This window comes from Octopus bimaculoides, chromosome 2 (genome assembly GCF_001194135.2).
Source record: "Octopus bimaculoides isolate UCB-OBI-ISO-001 chromosome 2, ASM119413v2, whole genome shotgun sequence".
NCBI classification, from domain to species: domain Eukaryota; kingdom Metazoa; phylum Mollusca; class Cephalopoda; order Octopoda; family Octopodidae; genus Octopus; species Octopus bimaculoides.
The window spans coordinates 6786576-6795372 of record NC_068982.1 but is presented as its reverse complement, the minus strand read 5'-3'; the positions used below and the strand labels follow the sequence as shown (position 1 = coordinate 6795372).

The window sequence follows — 8797 nt, the reverse complement described above, 5'->3', positions numbered from 1 at the left end:
TATGTCAAAAAACCCTTAGAAATACAAGGCACCCAAAAAGCCTACAAACATTATAGATAGATCGCTATAGGTACTCCAATGCACATCTATATGTGTGGGTTCGTGTGCACAGCCTTACTCAGATGTCCCCTTACTCTCATGTGTGCATATACAAGTTTTTATAAGCAAATATTCCACCACATACGTTGTTTGTGGCATCAGCTCTATTAGCCGTATCTAGAAAGCTGGAAGTGTTTTTTAGAAAAGAGGTTTTGTTGAGTGTGTGTGTGTGTGTCATTTCTGTATATATTGGAAGGTTCTATGTAGAAGTTCATTTTATACAAGTTATTAATGTTCTAGTAGCAATAACAGTGAATACACACACACACACATATGCATACACCCACACATATATATATAGATATATATACGTATACAGTTATCATATTATGAGACTTCCACGGTAGATTTCTCTCCCTAACTTACAAAGCCTTTCTGTTTTGTTTACAAATATTATATGTAGTATTAAACAGTTTAAGTATATATTCATTAAATTTGGTTAAAATTGATGGGTGAGCATTTGGCCCAATCGGATGCGCAAAAAGCCGGGTAAGCGTTGATTTGTGGGTTCGATTTTGGCTAGGGTTATCTCATCATTTTTCGGTCATTTGTTTGTATTTAAAATTGTCACTTCAAATCACAGAATATATATTATGTTATATCATTATACAGTTATATGTATGATATACATGTATTCATGTACTTATATATTTACCTATTACATAATTTTTTTCAGCTTTATAAGCATATAGTGAAAATATTAAACACCTAAAAGCTATCTAAAGTTACACCATAAATCTATATAGATAAGTAACCAATCTCTTAAAACCGCAACTCATGCTACCTTACTGAAGCATGACTGGCTGCTTGACGAATTCCAATTTACACTCCTCTTTCGACTGTTGAAATGTTCAAGTTTTCTCCCCAGTTTCTATTGGTGATTTCATAACAGCAAAGTGCCTGATGAGAGAGAACACAGAATAATTACGTAGTACCTTAAAGTTACATAATATACATCAAGTGTTCATTTTGAAACACATATAGTGCATAACTACCTATTCTATAACATTCATTCACCGACTTTGGAGTTCCTGCCTAATTTATTAGTTTATTCACCAATAAACTATAATGGATTCATAGGTTAATAAACTTTATGGGCTGAATATTGTCTCCACTTGTGTCTAATATTCAAGTTAGTCTATGCTAAAATCTGTTTTTACCACAACCATTTGGATCTCACTACCTTACACACACACATGCACTCACACACACACATACACACACACACACACATATATAAGACAAGGCCTGAGTAACATGCATACTCAACAATATTAAGTAAATATCAGACTTGGTGCATAAATGCTGGCTGCATGATCTTCTTGCAGTGTGTGCAGATAAAAAGACGTAGCTGGGTGAAGAAATCCACTCTTAGCTATTCAGACACGTACTTAATATTAAAAATACTGTCTATGATATTTACGAAGCGTAGATTCCAGGAGAGATGAATAAAATATAAGTGTGTAACGAAGAGGTACAAGAGTCAATTCATTATGGTCATTTCTAACGACCTGTTTAATTGATTAATGAGAACATTACATCATTGCAAAGAAACTGTTTTCGTCAGATTAATTCATGAACTTCAAACATAAAGTACAGTTCAACTTATTCAACATAGTTAATTTCACAGAGTAAAACTATTTTTATTGATCTTGCTACTATCTTTGCAATGACATAGTGTTCTCATTAATCAATTAAAGGAGTCATTGGAAACAGCCATAATGAATTGACACCTGTACCTCTTTGCTACTCACCTATATATATATATATATATATATATATACACACACTTAAATGGTTAAAACAATCTATGAAAGCAAAGTATTTTTATAATTAGAGATTGAAAAGCATAAATTTCACAAATAGATCATTTTTTAATTACAATCAACAGCTGCTTCGTTTGAAATATACAGAAGTTTTCTTTAGTTACATATTTAAGATACATAATTAATTAAACTTAATTTAGATTGAATTAATTTACAGAAGTACTTATGCCAGTTCATTAGGAATACTAATGGCTACGCTAGCCACAAACCATTGCTTGATTTAAACCAGCATCAATACTAATACAATTTCTTGGAGCTGGTGCCTTAAATATGCAAAAATATAAGCTTAATGTCTTATGCAACAAATGTTATGTACAACTGCGATCCCTGATTTCAATGCACGAGTGGATACAGTATATAGATAAAGTGTTATGTTGTGTCTCCAAAACTCATTCTGATTTGTAAAACCAATGTTATATTTGGAATCAGCATCCTAAAATGTACCAAAGAATAGACCTAAAGCATCACAATTTAATAAACATTATGATTGTAATCAGGTCATTATCAATTCCTTCACTGATTAAGAAAATTTATTGCTGACAGTAATCATGTAATCCCATGATACGGAAGGTAAAGACAGCTACATTCTGAGGAAACGGATACCACCAATAAACCATGCCCTAGCTGAATGTTGAATGGAACTTACACCAATGTTAATTCTGTGTCAGAATGGTTGAAAGCTGAAGACTGAAAAGAAAGGGAAATCATCATTTAATGTCTGCTTCCCATACTGGCATGGGTTGGACAGTTTGACAAGAACTGGCAATTTGGAGGGCAACACCAGCCTCCAGCTGCCAGTTTTCAGATGGTTTCTGTGGCTGGATTCCATTCCTAATGCCTGCTACTTTGCACAGTGTGCTGGATGCCTTTTACATGGCACCAGCATTGGTACTTTTTACATGATGCCAGTACAGGTATTTTACATGTGGCACTGGCACAGGTGGTGTCTACATGGTGATGGTGCAGGTGAAATAAAATTCATGCCCCAATAATTGAATTGCAATAGGAACGAATTAACTTGATCCTTAAGACTAGTGATTAAAACTAGAGCTATAGTATTGAACTAAATATTGATGTCACTGGCAAAAACAAATCTGATTTTCAAGTTCACTGTATCCAAATTAGTCAAAATTTAGTCTGCTTGATCAAACTTACCTGGGGCTAAACAATAACAGCAATCCAGATCAGATGGTGGGGTTGAAATTCATGGCTGGCTTCAAAACAGATTTGAATTCTGATTATAAAATGATAAAACTAAATGCTATAACACACTCAACCACCACCACTACTACTACCGCTACTACAATTACTACTCACACCAACTTAAGCCTTTTATTTAAGTCATAAATTAAGACTCTGGCTATGTTACCCTCAACAATGAAGGAAATTGGTTTTCGCCAAAAACAAAGGAAGAACAATGACTAATTAAGGTACCTTCAAATCAGCCATTAAACAACATCTGAAGTTATAAACGAAAAGTCTCATAATTAAATTGTTTGAAAAGCATAATGTAATGAATTCACATCAATCTAAAGAATTCTACCGAAATATATACAGTGTTTGTTTCAGTTGTATAGGTCAATGTACAGTGAAACTTATGACTAGTTCTCATCATGTCAACTTCATTAACCAAACTCATTAATTACATACCACTGTACTTAATTAAGTTTCTCTATTATTACAAAGCCTAAATCTAGATTGTATGAAAGTGTTTTCCTTCATTTTTGTGTGTACGTGTATCTTCTTGCAGAAGAACATGGTATTAATTATAAATTACAAGAACAAGATACCAAACGACAGAGAACATGCTTCATAAACTTTCAATGGAAGCATTTCAAGGATTCCCTCAGATATTTCCTATGGGAAATTACTTTGGGCTTTTTGGCAATTAGCTGGTGTCACAAATTAGCTATCAATTATTTTACCTTTAAGTTTTTCTTATCTTTGCAAGTATTTCAGTGTGCAGCCTACGAACACAATACTATTGCGATGCTAATTTTAGAGAGCGAAATCGATGCAGGGGCTGATTCGATATATTCTAATGAAAAAATTCTGCTGAAAGCTTCTCAGTTTTCTTTTGTATATTTTATATATTTTAATGTAATTTTTTTTATGCATAACCTCTAATATTAGACTCAAAACATTAACACTAGAGGTCATCAAAGTATGTTAGCTGGAAAATATATTGTGCATAATGAAAATAGTGTCGAATACGGAAATTGCTAACTTTAAAACAATCTATTTTGGTATGCATCAAATGATAAGAAAGCTACTTTCTAGTTTTACAACTTTTAGTAGAATTGCTAAAGTCTTATGGGAAGTCATCCAAGAAGGTTACACTTAATTATGATTCACACAATACTAATCATGTGTATACATTTTAGACTGAGTAAGTTGAAATTGGCTTTAAGTAATTTAGTTTAATTCTAATATACAGTGTTGATTTTTAGTTTTCCCAAATTTTCAAAGTTTTTCAAATTGGATTAATCTTTAAGTCGCTGAGAATGGAATGATATGTAAAGGATATCAATGTATCTATGAATATAAATGTCCATTAGCTGTACTATTATTAGCTATGAAAAATATGACACCACTAACTCATATTTAGGCACCTTCAGAAGTAATCTGGTGATGATCCATAATGGTAAGCATATATCTGACACATTGAAATATTATACGATTTGGATAACATATATTTTGTAATTAATGGAAATACAAGTGAATTTTATCTCAATATAATAGAATATAAAATTAAAACAACTTTTCCCCTTGTTCCCAGTAATGTTAATTGAATTTCACTTGCACTTGATGGATGATAGCTACAGCTAATTAGATTGCTAAACAACTAATAGCAAGTTCTAAAAACATCATCAATAATGCAAGTATTGATTTCAGAGCTTAAAGCAAATAGCATTTGTACTGCTGGAAGTAAGTTTGAGTGCATGATTAAGAAATAAAAGATCATTTATCAAATGTATCAAATTACTGCTTCAAGGTAAAATTACAGGAAAGCAGTTGTCTGTAGGTATTTACATATTGTAACACTGGCCGTTGAATAAATGTAGCCTTTTACTTGATAGTAAAAGAGAGATTAAGCAACTGAAAGGCAAAAACATTTTTAAAAAACAAACAAAAATTTAAAAAATATAAAAGGAATTCGGCAAAAGTTTAGTCATCATCTGTTTTAATATCCACAGTTTTAATTTATTTTTCATTTAGCTTCATTTTGTTTGAAATTTATATTAGTTTTGTTCTTTTAATGGGATTTTTCTTCTGTGATGCCTTAAATTTTTTTTCCTCCGATATATTTTAGTTCATGAAGGTTGGTGAATGTTAACAATTGTGAATTCAATTTAACCCTTTAACCCTTTCAGCATTCAAAATTACTCTGTCAAATGTAATGCTTATTTATTCACATTGTTTTGAATTGATCATGAATTATCCTATAGCTTTGAGATTTCAATGATTTGATCGTATATTTTTAGAATGGTATTGTAGGGTAGGTGTGAGAGGCCAGATCTAGCTGGTGTGAACAGAAAACAGACAGGTATGGCAACTTTAAATGCTAAAGGTTAAAGACATATTACATTTTTGTTTCGATTTCTTTTTTCAAATGACGTTTTCTCCCAGATATTTCATCATCATCATTTAACGTCCACTTTCCATGCTAGCATGGGTTGGACGATTTGACTGAGGACTGGTGAACCAGATGGCTACACCAGGCTACAATCTGATTTGGCAGAGTTTCTACAGTTGGATGCCCTTCCTAACGCCAACCACTCCGAGAGTGTAGTGGGTGCTTTTACGTGCCACCGGCACGAAGGCCAGTCAGGAGGTACTGGCAACGACCACGCTCGAAATGGTGTATTTTACGTATCACCTGCACAGGAGCTAGTCCAGAAGCACTGACAACAAACTCGCTCGAATGTCTTTTCACGTGCCAGGAGGGCGACGTTGGTAACGATCACGCTCAAATAGTGCTATTTACGTTCCCCCAGCACGAAAGCCAGACAGCTGGTGCTCTGGCAACGATCACGCTCGGACGGTGCTCTTAGTGATCTACTGGTACAGGTGCCATCACGATTTCGCTTTCGCTTGCCCCAACAGGTCTTCGCAAGCCGAGTTTAGTGTTGAATGAAGAGACGTTGGCATGGGTGCCAGTCTACAAATTTAGTTCGATTTCGATTTCACTTGCCTCAACAGGTCTTCGCAAGCGGAGTTTAGTGTCCAAAGAAGGAATGTTACGCGTAAGTGGGCTGGCTCCCACACCAGTATTTTCACTTTTTCAAGATACAGAGATGGAAAGAATGAAACTATCAAATTCCTAATTCCTCAGTTGGCTACAAAGACTTGTAATGGTAACACCTTGAATAAAGCTGAATGGATATGTTTTTAATCGATGGGTAAATATTTTTTAGTCGTTTGATAGGTTTTAATAATCCATTTTAATCATGTATTTTAGTCAATTTTTATATACATTTTTCCGAACAGGTCCTTCTATATATTTTGGTGATTTTTATGTTTTTTTTTACCTTCGGTGTTTATATATGTAGTTCTGTCATATGTTGAAGGTCATGGTATTCTTTGTATATGATGTATAGAAGCGTGGGGTTATATAAAGTCGTTGGCCCAAATTTGATGTTTGTTCTCTAATCAATAATTTTTGTCTCAGTTTCACTTCTGCACATTTTTTTTGCAGTTCTATATATCTTTTTTTTTTGTTTCCATAAAAATAAACGAAAATTATTTCTTCACACACACATACACGAAGATGGCCGCAAAATAAGTGAAATGTTTTAAAAATCAATTTATTGATTTACATACAATTTAATTAAAATTATCACCAATAAAATAGTTCTTTCAATTACATTATTTACATTTGATGGATATTTGTCCTCATCTTGTTTGTTGTTAACACAACGTTTAGGCTGATATATCCTCCAGCCTTCTTCAGGTGTCTTGGGGAAATTTCGAAGCTGGGTTTTCACTCCTAAGGTATTTTTCGATGTTATTATTATTATTATTATTATTCAGGTCGCTGCCTGGAATCGAACTCGGAATCTTGGGGTTAGTAGCCCGCGCTCTTAACCACTACGCCATATGCCCAAATATCCGTCAAATGTGAATAATGTACATAATTCCTCATCTCTTAATTATAGAACAGTTCCTTCGATTGTTCATACATCGTTTCCAAAAGTTTTCTCAGTTTCGTTAGAATGTGTTTTCTCAGGTAGTGTGCAGCTCTCTTAGAGAATTTTTGATGTCATAAATCATCTGAAATGGGCAACGCTTCGGGAGTTGGTTCGAACTTGAGGAAATCGTAATCTACAGGAACCAAACCTGCAGAGTAGAACGATCGTGAGATGAGAGATAGTTAATGTTTTGCAAACTCGTCGCAAATAAAGAGAAACACGTCAGCAGATACGTTGTCGTGATGCAGTTTACAGGTTTTGCTTGTCCAGCTCCATGATCCAAGCCTCTTATTAGTTCCTTAAAATGCCTTACGACATCAAGGTAGAACTTCGATCATTTGACCACATGGAACGAAGCTATATTGAATAGCTTCTTATCGGAAAGGTGAACATCGTTTTAACTTTTGGGCAGCTTGGGAGAGCAATATTTTGTTCGCAGCATCGCAGATCCCACTCTTCGTGACAATCACTTTTTTGGGGTTTTAACATTTTAGCAATTAACCTACGTTACGTTTCATCTTTCATTATCAAAATTTCCAGAAACTTTGTCCAGTAACTGTGACTAACTGTGACACTTGAGCAGAGCTACATATTACATTGTAATATATGAGTCGACCTGCACAGCAGATGAATATATCGATAAGGCGTCTAGCCTCGCTTTGATAAAGTAGCCTCATTCTGCGACACCAGCCTCGCTTTGATAAAGTAGCCTCATTCTGAGACACTAGTTTCGTTCTGAGCTGCGCGGTAGAAACTCTCAGTTCCTGTCAGGCTTCGGTCAAAGACACATGTTTTCTCTCTAGCTCCACGTGCGACTCACATGTCTATTCACCACGACACAAGATATATGGTTCGTACAAAGATATTTTATCACACACACATTCTCATAATGACTGTTCTCGTTACACACAAGCGTACATACTGTAATACAAATATTGTATATTATTTCTTTCAGTGCAAAAATCAAAACTTTCTTTGTATGTAAACACGTTTTTGTATCATACCACATGCTTAAACAGTATATTTATACACAAAAATGTCATATGGTAATTCATACTGTTTTTCTATTTAATAACACGCACTTGAACAGTCAACGACAGCCGCTATACACTGTTCCGTTTCTGTTCTACTGTTATCAGATACAGCAGAAAAAGAAATAGGAGCATCTTTAATTTTCCATAAAGACTTCCTTTTGTACCCATCCCCATAAAGGTTTTTTTTTTTTAATATTACACACGGTGGAAAATTGATTTCCTACCATGTCTTATGAGAATAATGATGAGTCATAAAAATTTAGAATTTCTATTACAAAAACTTCATTTCTATATTAAGTAATATTATATAATATTACCATGTGTAATATTAAAAAAAAATTTATGGAGGGGGTACAAAAGGTAGTCTTTCCAATTTTTCTTTTAAAATAATGTGACACAAACATTTAAAGATACCCATTTCTTCAGAAACTTTACTAACACTTAAATGATTTTCAATGATGATAGCATGTTTTATGCTATGTGAATATTATTTGTTAACCTTGGAGATCGTCCAGATTTGGGATCGTCTTTGGTGGCTGATTTAAAACACTGACTGCTACCAGTCTTAAGATTACGGAAAGCCCAAACAATTTTCACCATATGTCTATATATATATATATATATATATATATATATATATATATAT

At 33.8% G+C, this 8797-nt stretch overlaps 1 long non-coding RNA gene across 1 annotated transcript in view; it reads left to right on the top strand.

Annotated features, from left to right (window-relative positions):
- Window positions 1-7885: 7885 nt before the first annotated feature.
- Window positions 7886-8797, top strand: part of LOC128250439 (uncharacterized) — a 161656-nt gene continuing 160744 nt past the window's right edge. The window contains exon 1 of the long non-coding RNA XR_008266454.1: window positions 7886-7967. This is a non-coding gene — a long non-coding RNA (uncharacterized LOC128250439). The remainder of the gene's footprint in view (window positions 7968-8797) is intronic.